Source organism: Sceloporus undulatus, chromosome 1 (genome assembly GCF_019175285.1).
Source record: "Sceloporus undulatus isolate JIND9_A2432 ecotype Alabama chromosome 1, SceUnd_v1.1, whole genome shotgun sequence".
In the NCBI taxonomy this organism is placed as follows: domain Eukaryota; kingdom Metazoa; phylum Chordata; class Lepidosauria; order Squamata; family Phrynosomatidae; genus Sceloporus; species Sceloporus undulatus.
This window is the reverse complement of record NC_056522.1, coordinates 163,872,640-163,898,998: the sequence shown is the minus strand read 5'-3', so window position 1 is coordinate 163,898,998 and position 26,359 is coordinate 163,872,640. Positions and strand designations below refer to the sequence as shown.

The following is a 26,359-nucleotide window of genomic DNA, read 5'->3' as shown; positions in this document are numbered from 1 at the left end:
CTGTGTTTCTATACTGCATTTCTGCTGCAATGAGGGCCTAGAAACTCTTCTGCTGTGGTGGTATGTACATGCACTGGTGGCTGGTGACTTCCATGTCAGTGGAATGCTGAATCTGATATAGGTTTTAGTTAGAATTTTAGAAGGATTAGCACCTTAGAGAGTGGCCATAAAGTTCAGACTCAAAGACAGTGTTAATCACTGCACTGATACATAGATCAGCTGCTAGGTTGTATGTGTCACAACCTCCCTCTACATGATGTTTCCATGGCAGTTAAAGTGGAATCACAGCATTATAATTAGTATGAAAGAGACTGGGCTTGAGTACTAAGTGGACAGAGCGTAGGAGTCAATTTCCCTCAATTCTTCCAATCAACATTTATGATGTTTATTATAAAGTTCATTATATCATTCATTGTTATAATTAATTAACCATAGAAAAATATTCCATACTGTTATTCATACTACAGTTCCCCCTCCATTCATGATCTCCAACTTCCCACCCACATGTGAAAGACCCACAAGGACAGCCAACCATGGCATTCCTGAGCATGGTCTGATGAAGTGAAAAAGAATAATATAATCTTAGAACCATAGAGTTGGAAGAGACCACCAGGGCCATCCAGTCCAACCCCCTGCCATGCAGGAACACAGTATCAAAGCACCCCCAACAGATGCCCATCCAGCCTCTGTTTAAAAGCCTCCAAAGAAGGAGACTCCACCACTCTACGAGGCAGTGTATTCCACTGTCAAACAGCTTACTGTCAGAAACATTCTTCCTAATGTTGAGGTGGAATCTTTGAGAAGTATGCAGACACTTTCTTCACCCTGATTCTACCCTTAGTTTTCCTGTTTTCAATCTGGATTAACTGGATGCCATGGTTAGATTTGGTTGTGGGGTTGCTAGTTCTTGAGCTAGTTCTTAAACTCTAAGAACAAAAAGGTCTTTCCTTTCCTAACTGAAAATACTCCTTTCTCAATAAGCTCTTACATATGTTTGCACTGAGTGACTTTCTGGGCATACCTTTCCTCTGTTGCTCTTATTTTGCAGTGGCATGTGTCACATGAGTTTCGTGGTAAGTGATATATTCTTCTATTTTATTTTATATTGTTGGTTTATCTCTGGCATTGCTTCTTTCTATCAGTCTTGCATTTTTGTCATTTTGTCCTGGAAAGGGTCACAACTCTGTTCACCTCTGTTTGGCAACTGAAGTAAAGGCCATAAATATTTGGTCACCTTAGTCACTGTATTTTTTCAGTTTCATGGCCGAATTGTTTTAAGACAAAATGTTTCCCACAAAATACCTGTGGCCTTCAGGTCTTGATGGAAAATGAGGAACTGAAAGCCCTAGTCAGGCCATGAAAATAAGAAACTGCTGGAAATATGGAGAACTTAATGAAAAGGCCTTCTTTCTTTCAGTTCCTCAAAGATCTGCAAACTCAGGCTCCAATGGTCCCAAGGTCAGTGGGCCGGTGAATCCAATCCATATTTTAGTTTAAAGAACATGTCAGAGGTGCTATTTTGAACACTGGGTTCAGCACTTGAGATAGCTCTTTTAACATTTGGACTTAAACCCAAGGTGGATTCACCACCCCATTGGCATGTGATCCTGCATTGTGGTTTTTGTTTCTGGATCAGGTTTCCAGTCCATTACTGAAATCAAACACTGATTTAGAATTAGGAGAGCTTCCATGGATTTAGAAGAAAAGGAGAGAGAGCTGGTGACACTGAAAATCAAAACTCCAGATAACATATCCTATAGTTTAATGTATATATTAAATAGTATGAGGTAGTGGTTGTGGAATACTGTCATACACTGCAGGCCAATGCTAATCACATGAAACAGGAGTCCCCTAGCATCACTTTCTGAAATGGCCTCTCCAAGAAAGATTGGAGACACTGTACTTCCAAGTCCCAGCCTGGATAGAAGTCTTAAGATGACACCATGGTCTATAGTATCAGAAACCTATAATATCACAGAGCCTACCATGCCTTCCATATGAAGAAGGAATGACCTATTTGGATTAGTTAACTATCCCCGGATACAGGAAAGCTTTCTCCTTGGCAAGGTTCAGTGTTCTTCCTTCCAATTTATTTGCCTGAAGACATGACAAAACCCCATTGTACAACTGCTGCCGCCTCTGTAATAATTTTGAAGATGAATTTCTCTTACATGTATTCTTTCATTGTCATTACTATCAAGGGGTGACGAAAGACCTAATATTTTATTCAGCTCATCCTAGGGCACCCTCCTGAGTCTATTCACCTATTTACTTCATAGATTCCAATATGATGTTTACAGAGCAGGGAGCTATGTTTTTAAATTTGGTAGTTTGTACTAGATCATCGATGACAGAACAATGTTAACTATATTTAATGCATAACTGAATTTTAAGAAGCTCAAATAATTAGACATTTTATGATATATCTTTTTAAAAACCAAATGTGTCTTTTAATCTGAGAGTTTTATAATCTATTCATGGCAAATAAAGACAATTTAGTTGTTCTGGGAATCAATGGCAACTCTGAGATGTACAGCAGAACCAACACTGTCCCATTTCTGGTGTAGATTGTCTACCAGAATGACCAAAGCATTTTCTGTCTCATAACAAGCCTGTAGCCCGACTAAAATGCATCTATAAAATCCACCTAAGTCAGAAACTCACTCCAGTGTCACAACACATTTCAATATCTTGTTCAAAAATGGAACACTGTAGCATAGCCAGAAATTATCTAAAACAATGTGGTCTATTACCTTCCTGAAAATGCTGTTATATATAACAGAGAAATCTTGCAAATATTATTATATTGTATTATATTATATTATATTATATTATATTATATTATATTATATTATACATTTCATTACATTACATGCCACTTTTCTCCCAGCATGGGACCCAAGGTGGCTTATAAAATCTGAAAACAATACAGGGTAAAAACGGTGTAATAAAAGAGTTCAAGTGCAATTAAGCAATCACCACATTATAACACCATTACAGTTTTGCAAGTCCAAAATAGTTTTTAAATGTGTTAATGTTAAAAAATATAACACATCCTCACCCCCATAAAAGGCTCTCTGCAGCTAATTATTCATTCCTGGTTTGAATAAAACATTCTTTGTTTGCTAGGAAAAATAGAGCAGGCAGGTAGTTAGCCTAGGCTTCTGGAAAGGAATCCCACAGCTGAGAACTGCCGCCATGAGGTATGATATTCCAGTCAGGTTTCACTGTTAGCTCCAACTAGACAGAGCCCACTGAAGTAATGGAAATCAATGACACTTGGTAGTCAACACTTGCATAGGTCCTATGGAATCAGTGGATTTATTCTAGTTTGGACTAATAACTGGATTTAAGCCTAGACTGGGAGACTACAAAACAAAAACCATTAAGGTCACCTTATCTTTGGGGCATAGGTTGAGAATACCATAGGACTATAACTACTGCCTTAAAGCAAGGTACAGGTGGTTGCTATTGCTGTCTGTCTTGAAGTCATTTCTGACATATAGCAAGCCTAGGGTGATCCTATCATGGGATCCAATCATTTTTTTTGGCAAGATTTGTTCAGAGTCAGTTAGCCATTGCCTTCCTCTGAGGCTGAGAGCATGTGGCTTGCCCAAGGTCATCCAGTGGGTTTCATAGCCAAGCTGGGAATCAAACCCTGGTCTCCAAAGTTGTAGTCCAACTTTTTTTTTACATTTGCCTTTCAAATAAATCCCCCAAATCTATTTAACCCAGCCTGGTTGGTAGTTTTCAACCACAACACGTGCTTATTCACAGACTGACAGTGAATTTTTAAAAATCATCTGTAAATCCAATTTTCTGCTTGAAATCATAACAGTGAAATCCTGCAAATGGTACAGGATCCTCTCCAGCCTCCTTGTCCCTGCCCTTCTTTCATTAGGGCCCCATGTTCCACTTCTGTTTTGTGTTTTTTTTTCTCTCTCTCTTCCGGCTAAGGAGAATGGGCCTGCGGTACCTTCCCTGCCTGTCAGCAATGCTCTTTAAACTTTGCAAAGGAATCAGGAGTTGATTGATTTGCACCACTCCCTTCTCCTCCAGGGGCTGAGAATGCTGCCTAATCTGTGTTCGCAGTCTTTGCTGGCTCACTCAACAGGAAATATGGGCAGGAACAGTGAGTTCTGGTTTCCCGTGTCTCAGCCTAAAGGAATAAAACCAGGATACCTGGTTTGTCCGATGCACTTGCTCTTCTACTAGAGAGATGACCCCCTTTCTACTTTTTTTCTCATGTTTTTGCAGAGCCACGGCTGAGATCTAGAGCCTATGATGTCTACCTTCTGGTGAAAGAAAGTTTGTCTTCATTCACTTATGAAAATTTACCTGGGGCTATTTCCCACTACATCATTAGAGCATCATGATTCTCCATGGTGGAGAGTAGTTTCCGCTATTCCAGGGCTGCATTCTGTGAAATCCGTGGAAGTTTAAAGGGCCTTTAGATTTCTCAGCCAAGGAACTCCTCTGGACACTGCATCACACTGCAAATCCCATGATGCAGCCCTGGCAGTTAAAGTGGAATCACGGAGCTATACCTGTTGTGCAAAGGGGCCTCTTGTCTCAAAAGAGAGGGAAGCCAATATTCCTCCATCTTAATAAATGAGTTTAGTCCTTTTCATCTCATGTCAGTCACTGATCAGCCTTCAGAAGTTGAGATGGGGGAATATTATCCCTGAGCACAAACTAATCCATTTTATTGTGCCAAAGTGGCAACCACTTCAGAGCTTGGAAATGCTGCATTTTGGACTACAACTTCCATGATCCACCAGCCAGCATAGCTACTGGTTGGTGAAACCTGGAGCATGTAGACCAAAAAATAACTTTCCCAGCAATCCGGAGGTGGATATAATGCAGCCCCTCAGATGCTGTTGAACTACAACTATTAGCCCTTGCTATTGGCCTTGCTGGTTAGGGTTGATGGTACCTACAGTCCAACTGCAGCTGGAATTTGCCTACTTCTGCTCTAGACATAAAATTGTCTAATGTTGTAAAATACAAACAGGTGGTCTTGCAGATGGACTAGATGATATCCCCCAAAATCCTTGATCCCTGGCTGGTGTTCATTGCAGCTGTGCTCCAAAACATCTGGAGGGTGCCATGTTCATTGTCCCTGATCTCTTTCAACATGCAGCAGCCCTCTCAGGTTTTTCCAAGCCCTGAGATTCCTTTAGCAGGACATGGAAAAGACCATGGCACCCTCTACATTTAAAATGTTCTGCCAATGAGCTGAAGCACCATGGATCATGACCCAAAGAGTTTTTTTTTAGCACCAGTGATATTTAATTTCCCATCAGGAAGAGGCAAGGAGGGTGGTAAAGGGAAATGAATGAATGAATGAATGGCCAACTAGCTGTTGTAGAACAAGAGCTTTCTGTGGGGATGAAAAAGAAAATCCTGTGAAGAGGAAGGCCTGGGATGGATTAGCGATTTTTGCTGATGAGCCTCTCCAGTCTTGTTTTCACCTCACCTGATCTGACTGTTCTGTGCTTCTCCTTGCTAGGGGCATGCAGGAGCAGTTAACATCTCGTTCACCTTTCATGTGACCCTTCCATCGCCACACCTTAGTTGGGTGACGATAACAAAAACAGAGCTGAGAATTCCCAAAAGGGCGAGGTCCAGTTAATCCTTTCAGAACAACACCAACCTGATACTTCATGGGTGGGTCTCTGGTAGTTTCAGAGTGAATTAACGTCTCCTATTCTCTTCCTTATCCACTTCTCTGACTGTCTTTCTTTTCCCTCCCTTCCTTCTATTTTATTAAGGCAGTCATCTGTCCCATTCTCCTGTGATGACTGCTATGCCTCTCCTACTTATGGAGTTACTGCCTTAAACAAGCAAACATTTTTTCCCCACCCTCTTATTTTCTTCCCTCTCCTCTTTCAGCCGCAAATGCTAGTCGATGGAATGCAGTGAAATGGTTTATCTATTGCTTTATGTATTTATTTATGATACTTTAATGCTTCCCCATAACCAAGATTCTCTGGTTATGAACATAGGTTCTCATATTGGCTGATTCATATCTCATTGAGAGCCAATTCCATGTCACTGAATCTCACACTTCTTGGGCAAACTTTGTTGGAAAAAAGTACAATGTGTGTCAGACCGCTAACATTGCTAAAGGCTAGATGATCCTCTGCATATCTGTTTAAACTCTGGTGCTCTACTGGATGTTCACTCATGTAGGTTTGTGGTGCTGAAATAAGGCTTTTGTGTGAGAAAAATGTCAGACCTAGGAACAGCCGCTTATTACCCATAGTTGCACCGGGGTGGGGGGTAAATAACTCGCCCAACTAACATTTTGGGAGCATTGAGCAAATCTTAGTTTTTACAGTAAAAAGTAACAACTTCGCAGATTTTTTTTTCCTTCACAAAAATAACATCATTGGCAGAAATCCAGTCGCAAGTCCCAACTAAAGTAGGCCCACTGAATTAATGGAACTTACCTAAGTGCTGACTTATGAAGCTTCCATTGAGTTGGTCAGTTCCTCCTGCTTGGGACTAGCAATTTAATTATAGGGCAAGGATGAGAATCATGTGGACCTCCAGATGTTTCACTGCATCTTCCAGAATTCCTCACCATTGGCTATTCTGGCAAGAGCTTCTGGGCACTGCAGTCCAAAAACATCTGGAGGGCCACATGACTCCATTCACGGTGTCTTCTTGTGGATGTTCATAACAGTTACACACTGCTCCTGATGCTGCTTTGGTTCCATTTCAGCTAAAGGATTCTAGTTGATAAGATACTACACAGTGAATGTGATGAACTTAGAATAGCACACAGCAGCTATTTATTGGCCACTGCCAGTTTAGACTGAGATCAGTGCTTCTTTAGATTTGGTTTGATTCATGATCTTAACAGTTTGGATAAATGATAGTCTCAGTTCTAAATCAGCTTTATGGGTAAATATCCATGCTCCAATTTTAGAGCATGAAAATGTTTGTGAAGGATGACTCTTTCATGTCAATGCTGAGTACCCATTGATTTCCTATCCATGGATTCAACCATACACAGCTTGAAAATATTAAAAAATAATAATAAGGGACACCATTTTACTACGCCATTATATTTCATGGGACTTGACCATCCATGGACTTTAGTATCCACAGGAAGTCCTGGAGCCAAACCCCAATGAATACCAAGGGCCCACTGTGCTATTTAGTAAAGCACAATCCATGCTGCTGGTCTTGTTTATTTGGAAGTGAGTCCAGATCAATGAAACATATTCCTAGTTAAGTGCACATAGGATTGTAGTTTTTGCTAATTTGAAATCTGAATGTCAGAGGAAACAATCCCCATTCTCAGCCAGACAACCCTTGTCAGTCTGGCGAGAACAGCACAGCACTGTGTTTCAGTTGATGAGGTTAATCTACCAAAGTTCAGGATCAGCACCCAGGCTTACCCAGCGTAAAAACCCATCTAGCAATTAAATTGAGAATTTGAGAACACAGCAGTGAGGCTCGGATTTAACCCAATAAGCTTCATGCATCACATGTAAATTTTCTTTCTTGAGGCTGCCACCATATGGCTGGGTAATTCTGCCTTGCAGCAAATTTCAAAATGGTAACCATGTGAGTCTGTTGCAACAAACCAACAAAGTTAGCATGATCTCCACTCCTCAGATTAATGTAGTTTATCCTTAGAGCAGGGTGGGCAACTGCACAGGAGGTGGTGGCCATTCATACCATACCCCTCTGTTGCACTGTACCATTGCATTTTGATGTTCTGAAAGTGATTTAACACCACATCTGGCAGGTATTTTGGCCAATTTGGAGCAGTTGGGTGGGGGTGATTGGGGACTCTCAGAGTGAGTGAATTAAACTTCCACATTTGCCTTTTGTTTGGATTGTTTGGAGCCAGTTTGGCTTCAAATTTTTCTAAAATTAGTGACAATTTGTGTACATTTTTGAGAGGGGCTGGGTGCATTAGAGTGCACATGTATGGATGTGAGAGCTGCATAGTGGAGAAAGCAGGTAGAAAGGAAAGAAACTCATTTGAGAGGTGGTGGTGGAGAAGAGTGCTAAGGATACCATGGACAGCCAAAAAGACAAATAAATGGTTCTTTGAACAGATTAAGCCTAAACTGTTATGGGAAGACAAGATGATCAAATTGAGGGTGTTGCAGTTTGGCAACATCATGAGAAGGCATGGCTCACTAGAAAACACAAAAATGTTAGGAAACAATGCTAGAAGATGGTAGAAAGAGAGGAAGACTGCATGCTAGAAGGATGGATTCAATCAGAAAAGTTACAGAAATGAGGTTGCACGACCTAAGCAGAGCAGTGGAGGATAGGGGTTCTTGGAAATGTCTCCTCCACAAAGTCATTGTGAGTCAGGGTCAACTCGAGGGCAGTTAACAACAACATGGCAATGTGTTGATTCCTTAATAGTCAGGCTAAGAGAAAGCAAGTCTACTTTGCAAACATGCCCCAGCCATAGACTTCCTAGTTGAAATGGAAGCTGGCAAAATTTTTGTTCTGATTTGCTTTCCTCATTTATTTGTTAATTTGTTAAACCGAAAGAAAGAAAGAAAGAAAGAAAGAAAGAAAGAGGCAATACTCAGTTGCCTCAAAAAGTGTTACAGTGATTGATAAAAAGGAGATTATTGAGTAGGATAGGACCTACTACCTTTTTGCTTATACATGTTAGGTTTTGCTGGATATCAAGAGGAAAGACCACGTTTTCCAGTAGTTTTATAATAGTACTTTCGGTAGTGTCATACTTTCCAGAATCCACTCAGCAGTGAAGGCCAGGAAAATTGATCTTTGCAAATAGTTTAAGAAGAAAAGAAACCTCTCACACAGTTGAGGTTTCCCAGGTTAATGCCACATTAAGCACTCTTCTGGGTTCTTTGTCATGACCTTCTCCTTCACTGCTTATGTATCCCTAGCACCTCCCATTGCAAAAGAAGGCATTTCTTTCCAGCTTATGTGATTATAAATGCAACCACAAAGAAATTGGGTGTGCACAGTCACAAGTGTGCATGTATAAGCTCATGGGCATAAGCAAACGACAGATATGGTGTGTACTACTGGCTTGAGGAAAATCAACAAGAATGTTGTCTGTGCAGATAAATACCAACTCAATTGGGACAAAGAGGTCTGAAAGAGGCAGAAGCCAAACTAGTGTTGGAACAGGTCTCTGTTCTCTATTGAGATAGGCATCAATTGCCATTTCTCTCACATTCTACCTACATGGCACAGTTATCACTTTGAATCATTTCTCTTACAACACATCATAAAAATCATTTTACCCTACTTTTATTTTATTAAAATGCCACTATAAGTAGCACACTGAGGGTGAAATTTATTTTTGAAAGTATTTATAAGAACTGGGATCAGGGAAATATATACAATTTTGAAAACGTGTTTCAGAAATAATGCATGCAGATTTCAGTATTTCCAGTTATCCTGTCTGCAACCTCAAACACATTTATGTAGGAGGATGTCCCACTGAATTCAGTGAGTCTTACTTCTGAGTAGACAAATAAAGATGCTAAATGTCGCCTCCACTGGCTTTTGACGAATGAATTGCAGCCTAAACTGAGATTGATCACTCTATTGACATGTGGTTTTAAAAGCAGTTATTCTTTTTTAATAGATAAGTGGTAGTAAGTATGTCAGTAGTAAGACATGGATGGGAAGAAACAGAGAAAGGATGGAGATGTCCACATCTTGCAGACTTAGAATAGTTCTATGCATGTTTAATTGCAATTTCTCCATAAAGTCCTAGGTAGTCTTTTGGTGATTGCTTAAAATTCTCTTTTAATTATGTCCACCTTTTTTCAGACTTCAGTTCCAGATCTTCAAAGAAAAAAATTGCCAGTCCAGCAATGTCCAGTGGTAACCGGTATCTTCCAAGTCAGTAGGGTGATGAATTCCTGCTGGTATCAAGTTAAACCATAAAGGGGTGGTCAAAGGTTTAGAAACCTATCCCCCCAGTTTATGTTGTTGTATGCCTTCAAGTCTTTTGTGATTTATGGTGACCCTAAGGTGAACTTTTCACAGGATTTTCTTGGCAAGTTTCTTCAGAAGGTCTTTGCCATTGCCTCCTCTGACGCTGAGAGAGTGTGACTTGACCAAGGTGGGTTTCAAGGCTCAGTGAGGATTCAAACCCCTGTCTCTAGAGCCACTCAAACCACACTGCCTTTTATGATATTCCCATCAAGGTGTCAACCAAAGACACTTTTAGTCCATACCACACTCCTTAAGTTGAATGTCCTATATTTGAACTTTTTGAACTTATCTGCCTATTTTCTTTAAGGGAGGACTACCAATGAAGGACATTACACAACCATCCTCAGCAGTCCACTCCATTCCTGGATGACTGCTAAAGTTAAGGAGTCCATTCTTATATTTACCCTAAATCTAGCTGCTCCTTGTTGCTCCTGGCCTGATCTTTGAAACACCTAAAGTAGTTAAGTTGCTATAACTGGTCTAAAACAATCTGTGTTGTGTTTCCCCCCCTCCCTTCCAATTTAGCTGTTCCTCCAAATATGAGAAAACAAAACACAAGCTGAAACAAGATGATACCTGAATCCATGAAAGTCACCCTGCTGCTCTCCTCATTGTGTTTATACTGTAATTACAGGTAGGTTACAAAGGAACTAGAGCATGGCACTTCTGACTGATGTTCACATTCAAAAACTGGGAACGTGAAAGCCACATTGTTGCATGTAGCCATTGGCACAGTTCTGAGTCAAAATTGTCATCTCTAGCCGCAGAGGAGCTGAGAAAAGGTGGAGGCTTCATTTCCTCCTATGAATATGTCACTCAGCAGGCCACATGTACGACTGCCAAATGCCATCAGAGATAAGGACAATGATCAAAGGATAGATATTTTTTTCCTTGTTTCACTCTCAGAGAAGCAATTTTTCTTCTTTCTGGAATGGGAATGGCTCCATCCGGCTTGATAAGGTTAGGTGTCACACAGGGACGTAGCTAGGATTTTGGGAAGGAGGGGGGTCAAGACTAAGTGCCACTATTATAATGGGGCTTGGGCATGGCAGCGCAGCAGCACACACCATTCATTTTTCTAATGGAAGGGGGGGGGGTCCGGGCCCCCAACCCCCCCCCCCCCCTTGGCTACGTCCCTGTGTCACAGGTATAACACTGATGGCAATTAGTTGTATTTTAATACTGACCACTGGAATTGGGCAGTGGCAACTCAGAGATTGTGGCCGAAATCCCTTTGCCAGTCCCAGCTACTACTGACCTGACAAATCAATAGCTGAATGGTAAATTGACAATTCTATAAACCTTGCTGATTTGATGAGTGGAATCTAGTCGGAACTAGCAATTGATGAATGGCCCTTTCATACTACACAATTATAGCAATACGATATCACTTCTGTGGCTGCCTCCTGTAGAATCCTCCTGGGGTTTGCAGCTTGGTACAAGGCTCCAGAGGAGTTTCTAAGTGCCCCTATTGCATTGTAATCTATTTATTTAATTTTTATCCTGCTTTTATAGCCTGTCTTTCTCTCAGTATAATCCCAGGATTCCATGCTCATGCCTGTCCATTGGAAAATTTAAAAGCACTAACCACTGCGTCTGCTACAACATACCTTCATTGAACCTTTTATCCACTTTCCTCCCTTATCTACTGCAGTTAGCATAGCAGTAGAAATTCTCCCCACACCAGGTGGGTAGTGGGTAAGGAGCATATGGATGAACATATTAGGAGTGGCATATGACAGCCAGCATTGCCTAGTGGTTTGAGGATTGGACTATGACTCTAGAGAACACAGTTTGAATCCCTGCTCAGCTATGGAACCCACTGGGCAAGTCACATTCAGCCTCCGGGGATGGCAACGGCAAACCCCCTCTGAAGAAACCTGCTAAGAAAACCCTGTGATAGGTTTGCCTTAGGGCCCCATTAGTTGGAAATTACTTGAAGGCACACAATAGCAGCGACAACAAAGTGTCTGTATCTTCTCTCACTAATTCAAAGCTATCAAAGCAAAGTCAAGGGGACCTCTGAGCTTAAAGCAGGCAGTAGCTGCATTTGCCACCGCTTGGAGGTAGGACTGTTCTTTCTAGCAATACTATCAGGACCTGCAGGTTCTGCATATTTCAGATTCCATCAAAGACTGGCAGCTGATGACTTCCATGTGCTTGGGGTGGTGAATCTACTCTACCAAATCTACCGAAATAGGTTCAGAATCTTGGGTATCACCTTTAAAGATCAGACAAAAATTCAGAGTGGATGAACCACCCAACTGACATCGGAGCCGCCACCTGCCACTGACTCAAAATTATGCCCTTAAATGCCTTGGGATCCATGTTCCAGATCTGCATCCCATTATTTGAGTGTTTGATGGATTGACACAGGAACATTGTGGTGAAGGCTGGGGGGAAATGTATCATAAAATGGGCAAGTAGAAAGATAAGTGATGAAACCTGCTTGGAAAGCAGGAAAAAGGGTAGGAATTCCCACAGATAGAGAGAGAGGCCTTTCACACATAACTCTTGGAAGCCTTTTGCAATGTTTACAAATGAACTTTTAAAAAAATGAATAAAAAACCGCAACACAAAACCAGCCTTCTGTACCATAGAATTCATTAACTTGTAAGAGTCAATGACCATACTTACAAAGGTGATTCAAATTCAGTCCAACATCTCTTCAAAGCAAGTGTGCAGGCTAGCAATTCATTTTGAATAAAGTTAAAGTTGAGTATATCTGGAGTTCAGTTCCACCACAAATGCCATATTCCATGACATGAAACTCTGGAATCACAAGAACAGGGGAACTCGAATTATTTTAAATGCAACTAGAGTGGAATTCAGCCTTGTAAAAATACTTCACCAGGATATAGGTGCTACCTCAGTGGTGATATATATGGTACTGGTATATAATGCAGATCAACAAATGAGAGGAATACTCTGTCTCTATCTGCAGCTGAATTAATTGTGCTTTTTTAGTGTGAGGACAGCTCAGTAGAGCCCCAACATCAGTCGGTACTTGGCAATAAAGCTTAGTGTCATGCGTGAAATTTGTCTTTAAAAATCACACCCATGTTAGTGGTAGTCTAAATTACCTTTGGTATTAAGACTGGGAACTCACATGAAAATCTTTGGCCAAAATGATGATGATGATCATGCTGTGAATATGGCTGAGAGCCTCATTTTGAAGGGGAAAGGCAGGATTTCAGTGGTTAAAAGGCTTCTATTTTATAGAAGATGGCAGGAAAAAAAATAAACTAACTTCCCAAAGGAAACTTTTTATGGCCTCATTTCCCCCCTTGGTAGATGATGTATTATAGCACATGAGCTTGGCAAAATTTTGAAAGGGAGAGGGTTAACCGAGATGATTGTCTCACAAGACAGGACCATTTTTATTTTCATTTGAACTAGCCAATGCAGCAGAAACAGTTCTTTCTGACTCTTTCCCTCCCCCTCATCGCCTCCTTTTAAAATTTAGTTTCATTATGTTTACAGAGATGTGGGGCTTTGTTGCAATTAAAAGATTCCAGTGTGGCAGCCCAACGCACCAGTAGAGCAGGATTCCAGCTTTCCATGGTAACAGTCGCATGTTTAGCCAATCCCACCCAGACAACCTTAATCCTACCTTTGTGGTCACCCTGAAAAAGCTTCCAGCTCTGTTATCAGATGCAATCTTCCTTAGGTAAATATTTACTAGAATCGGCTTAGGTTTTTCTTGGGGCGGGTGCGAGGGAAAGGTTTGTTCTATTCCAAGCCCTTGTCTCCATGGACTGGCAAGCCTAATAACTTCTGTACAGTAGATTTTTCTCTGTGTCCAATTTATATGTCTTCTCACTTCCTGGTTGAAAGCCGATTACATTGGAGGGGGGGGGGGGCAAAGTGTCCCCACAATGGGAGTCGAGTTGTTAATGCTATGTTCATATCATGATAACTGGGAAACCCCGGGAAGTCTCTCTCTCTCTCTCTGGAGATTATCCCATGGCGGTTATCCCATCCTTGTCCTATTCCTGTCCCATCCTTCTCACGCGATCGCAGGAAGGACTTTCAGATGACGTTGTGCAGATCCCGTCATTAAATCATTCAAAAAGTGTGATTGACTGCAATCACACAAAAGACTTTCAGATGACATTGTGCAGATCCCACCATTAATCCATCATTAAAGTGACATTGGCCAGTATTTTACATTAACAGAAGTTCGCATTATTGCAATGCTGCTTTAATGATGGGTTAAAGGTGGGATTGGCACTACGATTTGAAAGCCTTTCATGCTAGCACAGTCATGAATGGGTTAACGGTGGGATAAGGATGGGGGAGTGATCCTGTCCCTATCCCATCTATGTGTGATAATCTCATCTCTTTCTTCGCCTTACTACTCTCTTCCTTCCTTCCTGAGGTGATGGTATATGTGAAGTTCAGAAACCATATTCCCAGCAAAGTTCCTGGCCATTGCCAGTCAAGAGTAGGATGGGTGGAATGCCCTTTGGGAGAATTGAGCTGAAACACTTCAGCCAAGGATCCTCACCAATTCACTCACTGCCCCATCATCCAAATCTGACTTGGAAGGAAAGAATGGCTGCTTTGTTGCAGAGGGATGGCTTTAGGTCTCACTGCACTCTCTCTTTCTAATGTTTTGGATTAGGCCCAATCCAAACTGGAGTCTCTGTATACAACTGCAGGCTGCATTCACACAGTATTGAACCAAGGCCCCTGTATGATCAGGGAACCATAGAAAAGTTGCTTGGTGTGCAGCTTTGTGTGGGTTGGGGACAAAATCTTAACAAAAGGTACAGCATATATTTATTTTGTTAGTTGTTTGCTTGAAGTTAACAGCCCTCAAACTGAACCCAACTCATGGTGACCCTGTGAATGAAACATCTCCAAAACAGTGGAGCAGTGTCCTCCTCCCAATTGAGTCCAGCCATCTGGTATGTGGTCTTCCTCTTTTTCTAGTACCCTCTACCTTTCCTAGCATTGTTGTCTTTTCTGATGAGTCACGCTTTTTCATGATGTGGCCAAAGTACAACAGCCTCAATTTGGCTATCTTGGCTTCCAGAGAGACTTCAGACTTGCTGTAGTCTAGAACCTATTCGTTCGTCTTTTTGGCAGCCTACAGTATCCTTAGTGCTATTCCCCAGCACCACATCTCAAATGAGTTTCTCTTCTTTTATTTTTTTATTTTTTCACTGCCCGACTCTCACATCCAATACATGGTAATGGGGAATAAAATGACTTGGATGATTCTGACTTTAGTGCTCTGTTGTATATCTTTACACTTTAGGATTTTTTTCTAGTTTTTTCACAGCTGCCCTTCCCATTCCTAGTCTTCTTTGGATTCCTTGACAACAGGCTCCATTCTGGTCAATATTTGATCCAAGATACTGGAAATCTTTTACTATTTCAGTTTCCCCATTCTCTTGGTTGAATTTGTGTAGATCCTCCATTTCATTTGCTACTGCATTTCTGTTCAGCCCTGTATCATGAGCTTTCAGAGTGGTGTACAAGTGAAGTCAATATTAACCTAATTTAAATGAATAAAAATAATTTCAATAGACTAAAACATGTGAAATGAGTTGACATGCTTAAAACAGGTTAAGAAGGCTAAAACAAATAAAAGCATGTGTATAAATATTCAAGTGAATTGGTTAGCTTGTTTTAACTTGGCACCTAAATAAAGCCAGCTTTGGCACTGTTCAGGCTTCTAAGAGAGAGGCCTTTAATACCAATAGGGGTACCTCACATAGTGTATTGACTTCACAGGAGAGGTCCTCGCAGAAGCCCTAAATTCTTGGGAAGGCTTATGTAGGGAAGTTATGTGTATGAGAGTCGGTCTCAAAAACACCAAAAAGTGCTTTTAAAATGATGGTTGTGGTGATGATGAGATGTCAAACCAACAGATGTCGTAAATACCTGTTTCTTTCTAGGAACTAAGAGGCGGCCTGCAGCCACCTCTTTCATCCCTGGATCCGGGTCATGGCAACTACACTCCGTGGCCCTGATCTGGCATTTCCAAAGTGCAAGAAGGGGTCACAAAAAGCGGCTCCTTTTTGCGCTACAGAAAGGGTGCCCTAGTCGTGGTGGCACAGTGAGCACTGTGTTGAAGATGCAGCGTGATACTGCCTGCCGTCTGGTCAGGAGGGCAGCATGGGGTGGCATCTGTGTGGTTGGCATGTGGATGCCATGCCTCCATTCTGCCCTGAGGTCAGCTCTTTATGCCAGTCTGCTTAGCCCCTGAGTTTTCAATAGCATACAGGTTACACTGGCTCTCTTTAGCACTGCATATCCCCACTGGATTTGTAGCAACCTTGCAGTTGGTGAGAAAAGTCAGAAGAATTATGTCTAGAGAGCGAGCAGAGCAAGTCTTATGGGCCAGGTCCTTACGCTGGAGGTAGATCTGGCTCCTGGATTCTGAACCAATTGCAGATTCAAAATAGCCTTTGTGAGTAGCCCATGTAGAGACTATTCCCATTAGCCATAGGTGAGGAGAGAAAACTCTAACCAGAAACATGTGAGGAGAGAAAACTCTAACCAGATCCATCCCTCCAGTGCTGTCCAGGAGGCCTTCACACCAGTTATAGCACTATGATCATTCCAATTTAATGCTTTCAGAGTTTGTATAGTTTGGTCAGAGGCACCAAAGGAGGATTTACTGGCTGGAGAGTCTAAAGGCCTTTTCCTCAATGTATGATCCCAGAATTTCACAGGAAGCATCCATGAAAACTAAAGTAGGATGCAATGCTATAACTGATGGTGCAGTGTTTAAATGCCTGTACTGCAGCCACTCACTCACAAACCACAAGGTTGTGAGTTTAATACTAGCCAGGGGCTAAGGGTCGACTCAGCCTGGCATCCTTCTGAGGTTGCTAAAATGAGTACCCAGCTTGTTGGGGAGTGCTTAAGTGCACTGATAAGTGGTATAGAAATGTACTTGCTAATGCTGTTGTTAACACTATAACTATGTTGAGATACTCTGCCTAACTTCAGCACCATCCTGATGCCCAGATAACTCTGCCATATGCTATGAGCTTGCCTTACCAGTTTGTGGTTTTGCCATGCCTGGTGTTGTGCTGCCTTACTTGATCTGACATTGCCATACCAGCAAGTGTTTCTGCTGTAATCATATTCCTCTGTAAATCCTGAGTCGTGATGTGGCGGGACACTGAGAACACCCACTAATTGTTGTAATCCAGTGGAGAGATAACCAGAGCATGCATGGCAGCATTTAAAAGCACGGGAGCTTAAATAAAATGTTTGCAGCAGGATCAGAAGGCAATACTGGATCAAGAAGCGTTCTCCCTGTGTCACTAAAGTCAAAGTCATAAATCTAGCATTTGATTTTAATTTTGATTGAGAACCATGTGCAAAGAGTGGTGATGCATAAGGAATTTCATCTTTGTGAAGATGTGAAACACTTTGAGCTGCATTTTTGGGACAAAGGTATGGACAAGAACCTGTTTATCCATTAGCTTTGTACTTCTTGAATATATTGGAACAGTTTGCAGCTCAAAGGATGTATAAAAATATGTCTTGCAATTCAATTTTGAGGGGGAAATAGTAAAATGTATTAAAATAGGTATCATGAATATAAATTTGCCTCTGTTTAATAAATTACATGAACATTCATATTCTAATGCATTTTAATTTTAATTTTAATGTGTTTTTAAAATAAAAAACATGCAGATTACTATAGACATAGCAGAGAAGGTTTACAGGTAAGGGCATGCAAAAGTGGCAAGAACCCCAAATTCCTTATTTCTGCCATCCATAACAAAGCGGTAGAAAGAGAAACAAGTATTCTTGTATCAGGAAATTTTTATATGCAGTTTTAAACAATATATCTGGGGAAAAGTATGGAGTGAAAAGTAGAATTTATGACTCGAGATTATAGGCTTGTGGCTGTGTGTTCAGCTAAGGACAGAATAGGTTGGTTTTTTAACCATATTAATCAAGAGCAAGGATTTAAAAAAAAAAGTTGCCTCGGTGTTGCTTTATATGATACAAGATAGTGTGAACTTGACAAATTGTTTCTGAAAGGGCCCACAGGTCATACTGGAGGCAGCAAGTGCAAGGAAGACAGAAACAAGTGTTTGCATCTGGAATTGTTGACAGGGAAGAGAGGGCCCAGTGAATGCAAAAGAAGGCAAGGTCAGCTGCAGGAAAAGGTGGCATGGCACCAAGGTGGAGCTGAGTTCCAGTAAGCCAAAGGAATGACACAGAGATTGGGGTGTGAAAAGGTCCACATAACAGGCAAGTAGGATTTTGGAAATGTGTGTGTAAGAGAGAAAGCATCTGGGTTTCCTCTGTTCCAGCATGTAAATTCTTCTCGCAGGTATGGTAAGCAGGAGCAAAATGCCTAGAAAATAAATTTTGCGCCAACCCTTATCCAGAAACAATATCTCTGATTTTTATTTTTATTTTTTTGGTGGTGGTGGTGGTGGGGAAGTTGTAGGCAATGGTCCACCAGACTTTGAGTCAAAGGTTCTCCACAAAATAAATAAATAAATAAATAAATAAACAATGTGCAGTATATTTTGGCAGAGCAGAAGAGAAGAATCCCAATATTGAGTTTTATACTGGTTGGTGTGAGAGTTTTGCTGTATAGTTTTTGTCCACGTTGTACTCCAGGATGGTTCAGAATGGCTGGAAGAAGTCTGCCTGTATTTGGATACTGTTTGTGGGTCCATTCTTGAAAATGTACAGGACAGTGCAAAATCATTGTTGTTGAGATTTCACTACATAAAAAACCTCATTGCCCTGTGGTTTGGTCTCACACCTGCAAATGCTCCCTTCATTTTGCTGTCAGAAACTAACCAGACTATGAAATTATAGCACTTTAATAGTGATGGCGACATCTTTCTCTGAAGATGCCAGCCACAGATGCTGGTGAAACGTCAGAAAGAAACTCTACTAGAACATGGCCACATAGCCCTAAAAACCCACAAAAAACTATGGATGCAGGCCATGAAAGCCTTTGACTTTACATCCTATGGAATCCTGGGATTTTGAGGGACTTTGAATTTTCTTCTGGAGAACTTTAATATTCAGGGGAATAGCCTAGAGTTCTGTAAAGGAAGAATTCCCGGTCCTTTTTGTCATTTTAATCTATGTTGTTTTGTAGTTATTGTTTAAATTTAAATTGTATTAATTTGTCATTATTGTTTCTAGAATGTACACCTCCTGCAGGTTTTTATTTATTTATTTTAATTAATCTTATTATTCTGTATGGTACTGTGCAAATTTACAGTGCTTTATAAATAACGTTTAATAATAATAATAATAATAATAATAATAATCACCAACAAGAACAAGAAAACCCCAGAATTCTGTATAATGGAGTTATGGCAGTACAAATCATATCAAACTGTTTAACTGTGCAGTATGGATACCCCTTGTGTTTGATTGTTGCAAAACATTTTGTTGTTTGCCATCACACTGACTTCTGCAAATGGCAACCCTATGAATGTGAAACCTCTGAAAGCCTACTTCATCAACCGCTCTGCTTATGTCTTGCAAACTCAGGGCTATTGAAAACATTACTGAGGTATCACTGATGGAGCTAAATATAGGCCGCCTTCTTGTTTCCTGCCATCAGCATTACTCACCATGGCTTGCAGCAGTATTGGTGTTCCGTTTCCACTCTTTGTAAAGTAGGTGGAGAGTCATCTGCACATCATTAGAGTGAATGTGGTAGAGTAGACAAAGTTGGTTCGAGATTGGGGAGTGCCAATTTCAAATCATTGCTCAGCCACAAAATATGCCAGGTGAAGTGGTGATGAATTCCCCCCCCCCTCTAAGCCAAAACTACCTCACATGATTATTGAGAGGATAAAAGGACTTGGGGTTAATGCCACCCTAAGCAACTATTGTTGGGATAAAGGAAATTTTAATGAAGTCAACAGGTGGACTATTTCTGCCGGTGCAATAGGATAAATCTGTCTTGGTGTTTATTCTGTAACCTTCATGGTTGTGAGCACATATTTGGAGGGCCAGAGCTGCTCCTCCATGATCTACACATCATGTCTGCATCATACTGGAGTCACAGCATGTGCTTAGGTCAAGATCATTGACTACAAAAAGCACAGGCAACCTGTGGGCCTTCAGGTGTCACTGGACTTCAGCTTCCATCACCACACTTGGGGATTTGGAAGGCCACAGCAGCTCCTCCATGATCTACACATCATGTCTGCATCACACCCTTCCATAGGAACATCTATCTGGTCAGAGTCACCGTTAAAGACATAAATCTGGTTTGACTGGAGTAGATAACTTCATATTTTAAAACCACTTAGGTTTTACAATTAACAGGTTGCCACCCTCCTGTCCCAAATCTATGCCAATAGCTCCGACTGGTTTCAAAGCCTCTGCATTTGCAGACCTCCTGTTGTTGGCTACAACAGAAAGCTGAAGGAAGGTGCACTTGTCTGCACTGAGCCAGCCTTGCTGGATGGTGGCCAAAAGCTCTGAGATACAGCATATTACAGAGCGGAGAAAAGCAGGTCTCCTTGAAAGAACAAGAAGATGAGTCATATCCCATGAATCCATATAAAAAGTGAATGTACTGGCAATTACCAGGGTGTGAATTGTTTCTTCTTAATTAGCTGACAGCTCTGGCAGCTCTTTGATTTGTGGCCCGAAGCTGTCTATCTCCCAACATTCAAGTTAATTCTATAATTAATTTAATATCAATAGTAACCTTTAAAACACTTATGTGCAGTTAATGAGTTAATGGGCTTCGCACTGAAAACAATACACGAATTTCTTAGGAGGAATATTTTTGTTAAAGAAGATCAAAACGATGCTTCAAAGCTTTGCGTTTCATCCTGCAAAGAGCGTTCTGTGACTCTTTCCAAATCTGCAATCGCAAAGAGCATCATCAGCATGTGTTTTCCATTCTTTACCCCTACTCCTTTTGACCTTCTTCCCACTGACATATTGATATAAAACACACCAATCCTGATCCAAGGGGTGCCTTCGGCAACACTGGGTATGCATATATATCTATATATTGTATTATTTTCTAATTAGCCACCTTTATGCTCCAGCTTTCTTCTATTGAGCTCAAGACAGCATACACTTCTCTTCTTTTTCCTACTTCATCCTCAGATGCAGAAAATCTCTGTTTTAATTCAATTACATTTCTTCAAATTTATTCCTTTTGTCCTATCCTTTATTTATTTCTCCCCCAAATGCAAATATATACACATTTTCTGTATGCATTTTGTATAATGCACACATTTATTCACATGCTTTGTATACAGATATGTCTGCACATTTATTTCAGTGACTAAACTATGTCAATGCATGCTTTTTCCGCTGTGTGTATTTTTAGTAGTTCATAATTTTAAAAGATGTACAAATGATTCCATGTGTGTCAAATGTGTGGTGAGCTTTGAAGGTGTGTGAATTTCTGAGGCAAGGGCTGGAATCCCGTGGGTGATATGCATACACATGAGTCAGGTTTATGTGCACAAATAAGTCTTCCTTTGGCTGGAAGGAGCTATTCATCAGCCCTGGGCACTGTCCAATACCTCTCCCTGGTTGCTCTCAAACCCTGGGAAGGGAGGAGCAGTGTACTTCAAAAGAGATTTACCCTTGCTTTCTTCTTAGCTTGAGAGAATGGGACATGCCCAAGGTCACCCAGTGATCTCTATAGCTGAACAGGCTGCAGCCATTCACTGGCAGAGGGAGGGTTGGGGTGATGCAGATGACCAAGAACCCTTTTTGGGGATAGAATTCAGCAGCTGGAACATATCTTTTAAAGTTCAGAGTAAAATTTGAAATGGGTACACTATCCTACTGACATGGAAATTATTTGGAAACCCCCAAGTGCCATGTGTCAAAGCTGCAATAGACCAAAAGTCCATTTAAATGAAGAATCCTGTTGGTGACATACACAGGAGTCATAGAATCATAGAGTCATATAGTTGGAAGAGACCACAAGGGCCATTGAGTCCAACCCCATTCTGCCATGCAGAAACTCACAATCAAAGCATCTCTGACAGATGGCCATCCAGCCTCTGTTTAAAAACTTCCAAAGAAGGAGACTTCACCATACCCCAAGGGAGTGTGATCCACTATCAAACACGTCTTACTATTAAGAAGTTTCTCCTAATGTTGAGGTTGAATTTCTTTTCTTATAGTTGGAATCCATTGTTCCGTGTCCTGTTCTCTGGAGCAGCAGAAAACAACCATCCTCAATGTGACACTCCTTCAAATACTTTAACAGGGCTGTCATGTCATCTCTTAACTTTCTCTTCTGTAGGCTAAACATATCCAGCTCTTTAAGGAGTTTATCACATGTATTTTTCAGGCCAACCCAGGCACACGATGGGATCGGGCTGGAACGGGTAAAAATGGATTATACCACACACAAAATTGCTGCTGCGCTGCCACCTGATCACCTGTCCTCCAGCAGAGCACTGGCGGCCAATTTTGGTACAACGGAAAGCTTCGGCCTGAAAAATATATGTGATAAACTCCTAAGTCTCTCTTCATAGGGAATGGTTTCCAGACCTTTGACCATATTGGTTGCCCTCCTCTGGACATGCTTCAGCTTGTCAACATTGCTTTTGAATTGTGGTGCCCAGAACTGGACACATTATTCATTTAGAAAGAAGAGTCATTTTAAAAAAAAATATTGCATGTCCAATTTACAAATTGTAAGCTGCTCTGATAGCCTTGGCTGAAGAGAGGGGTATAAATAATAATAATAATAATAATAATAATAATAATAATAATAATATGTGTTTTTACAGTCATTGTGGATGAAGGTATTTGCCACCTCTCTGTGCAACAATGCCCCATGCTCTTTCCTTACCATTTTGCAAGTAGAGTGCCTCTCCCTGGCCATTTAGCTAACATCTAGCTGTGTTTGTGCAGGAAGACACATGGAAAAGCAAGCATCTTCCCAGACCTCCCAAACGTCCTTCAATATCATCCTCATATGTTTGGCTACAAAGGATCATCCAAATGCTGCCTGGTTACCCCCATTCTTCCATGGGAATGAGTGTCCTGGATTTAGAACTAAGGAAAAAGCATGGGGAGAGAATGTAGTTGTGCCTGTTAAGGCTCTGAGCTCCAGCAGTGTGACTTAGCATAACACCTCTATGTATATACTCAGAAGATTAATTAAACTTAGTGCGAAAATATTGACATGCTCCAGAAATGCCTGGGTTTCTATAATAATGTACACGAGGAAGAGGGCACTGTGAGACAGGTTTGTCCAACCAATGTTTCAGGTAGCTGACACACCAGCCTGTGGGCATTTTGTCAACCATTGGGTCAATGCATCATGAAAGGATTAGGAGTGACTCAATGTGTGTTTAGTGCTCTTGGAATTTTCCGCATAAAAGAGTCTGTAGAATGGGAATAAGTACACATGATCTTTTGTGATGGGGGAAAAGGTCATTCCAAAATGACTTTTCTCTTCCGTATGGTGACACTTGCTTGTGAATGCTCCTCCTTATGGCCAAGCCCATGTTTACATAACCATCACCTGCAAAACAAGGGGAACTGAAAATTATTCCTTTTTGTAATTAAATATAAATCTCTCTCTGTGGGGACACCCTCTATGGCTCGATCCTAACATACCAGAAACTGCCTCTTCCAGCCTGGTAAGCAATTTCATGGTGTTGTCTGTTAACTAGCAAGAGAATGTGTAAGGCCATATCCTTGTTTCCACCAGCCCCTTCAACAGTGATAGGAAGTCAGTCCTGTGGAGATTTGACAAAGCTTGATCCTGTGCATTTTCCACAAGTGCTGTGAGACTTTCTTGTATAGGCTGCCTTTTAAAAACCAGAGAGTAATTGATGTTCAACCAGGATTTTATATCACAGGCCAGGATCCAATAGCATCAACCAATTGACAGAATGAACCATATCATGAGCAGTTTGATAGTTTCACTGTTGTTGCGGAGAAGGTGCGCAGACGTTCTCTGTACCAGCAGAATACCACCAGTGGCAGAAGCAGTGGAATGTGGCAGCCGCAGTGGCAGGTAACAGCACTAGTGGTGGGGTTATCCATTCCACCCACCCACCCCACCAGAGGAGGAGACAACCACCCAGTATATACCTCCAGCCAGAAGCTGGCTCTTTCTATATTGGCCTATCCATTGGCTCATTTCTTAGGGCTCCCAGAACCAAGGCACTGCAAGGGGAGTGGTTTAGGAATTTGCCTGTGCTTCTCCAGGAGCAGCAGCATTGGGGTGGTGTTCCACTCCTTTGGTACCTAATAGGATCTAGGCCATAGTATTTCATATTAGATACCTTTTTAAATGGGGGCCAGTTGATGTAGTAGTTTGAGTGTTGAGCAAGCACTCCAAAAGCCTGTTCCCTTTCAGCCATGGAAACAACTGGGTAACCTTGGGCAAGTCCCAGAAAAATGGATGCAAGCTACAGGGAAAGAGATGTCACCTCAACATTAGGAAGAATTTCCTGACAGTAAGTGCTGTTCAACAGTGGAACACACACTCCCTTGGAGAGTGGTGGAGTCTCCTTCTTTGGAGGTCTTTAAACAGAGGCTGGATGGCCATCTGTCAGGGGTGCTTTGATTGTGAGTTCCTGTATGGCATGGGGTTGGACTGGATGGCCCTTGTGATCTCTGCCATCTCTATGATTCTATGATTGTAAGTCACACTGTCTCAGCCATAGAAGGCTAACCTTCTTTGAATAAACCTGATCACGAAATCCCAATGGTGAGGTCACCATAGTCAGAATTCAAGTTGGGACATCCACACGTGTATGTCTACCTTATGTCATGCAGGTGTGCTTTTTCAGGCACTACAGAGTTGATTTCTGTCCTTTCTATGCAGTGCCCAAAGCTCCACTCCCAACTTACTTTAAAGCCTGTAAGCCACTGTTTACAGGCCTTTTGTGCTTCAAAAGGAATAGACAGGATTGGCAAAGTATCTGACAGTCTCCAGTCCCAAGCTGTATAGTGAATACAGAACTGCTGAGACTTCTGGAGGAACCCCATGGATCTCAGCACTGATGACATTGTTGAATGTTTGGCTCTGGAAGGGTTAGCTAGATATCTTCTGATCCTACCATCTCTCTTTGAAGCAGGGAGTGCTTGTATGAGGTGGCTCCAGAACTTTAAAGTAGGTCAGGAGGTAGTATATGGGTCAGTGTAGTTTAAGGTCTGGATGCAGATATTTACTCTGTGCTGAGGGGCATGTTGAATTGAGGTCCATAAGTCAGAGTTGTGTTGAAGACACATAAAAACAACAACAGCCACTGTTATTGAATCAACTCAGTATCCACCCCTGGAGCCAGGGTTTAAGAAAGGATGGGGTCACCAGAGAGCTTCCTCAGGAAACAACGATAGGATGATCTCACAGTGACTCTTTTCTGTCAACCTGACAAGTAATTCTTCAGTATAATAAACTACTTCCTGACACTAAGAGCATAACTGTAAATTTGGTGAAGAAGAAAGGTGTTCTTCTGAAAACAGTACTGACTACTCTTCAATGTGATGTGAAGCTCCCATATGACAGGGGTGACAAATTGATCCCGAATATCCATACTACAAGCATTTTTTTTAAAATGATGTTCCTTGGCCAATGTTTCAAAATATGATTGCTTCCCCAAATGTGCAAATTGATGAAAGAAGAAAAGGTGGGCAGAAACCACAGCAGGTATGTTCATGCCCAAACAACCCGTAACAATCAGAAACAGAAATGTGTTGACCTGAATTCTTGAGACCTTTGTTGTTTGTATCTGTGGCAACACTGATCCTTTATCAGAACTGGAAAACTCTCATTTCAATTTTGGATTATTTTTTTCACTTGCTACCATTATTACAGCTTGGTTTCTCCAAACTTTGTTCGGCTATACATGGAAACTTTTTTAATGAACTGAATAAGGGGAAAAATGTTTGAATAAATATAATTATAGGACAAATAATGTTGCTGGAAAGGTTAGGGTGTCCATGAAACATCTGCCTATGATCTCACCAATGCTATCTTTGCTTCCCTAAAAAAAAAATCAAATGTTTTATTAGAGCAGGAAATTTGAATTTTGATTAAAATGAAACTCCTGTATGTAGCTGGCTGGGAGCTTCAGATATATTTTAAAGGTGTCATTGAACTGTAATGTCAGCAGATGGTGCTGTACTTAGGACACAATTGTGCATCTCCAATATGATTAAAAGCAGGATAAAAGCTCTTGGTTCTGTTTTTTTCCCTCCCTCTTCAGCTCACTCCCTCTTGTCAGAATTATCATCACCCTTTCAACTATCCCTTTTTCCACCCCATATTGTCTGGTTAGTCCCAGGTTGTGTATGTAAGAGTCATCACATTCCTCATGTCTCAACTTCCCAATGTATTTTCTCATCTGATACTTTCATCTTGAAAATTCCATTACCAACTAGACAATGATGACAGAAGAGATTTAAACATTTTTAAAAGCAG

The 26,359-nt window shown here is 41.2% G+C and overlaps 1 long non-coding RNA gene across 1 annotated transcript in view; it reads right to left on the bottom strand.

Annotated features, from left to right (window-relative positions):
• Window positions 1-26,359, bottom strand: part of LOC121919942 — a 41,390-nt gene that overhangs the window by 148 nt on the left and 14,883 nt on the right. The window contains exon 2 of the long non-coding RNA XR_006101607.1: window positions 12,604-12,738. This is a non-coding gene — a long non-coding RNA (uncharacterized LOC121919942). The remainder of the gene's footprint in view (window positions 1-12,603; window positions 12,739-26,359) is intronic.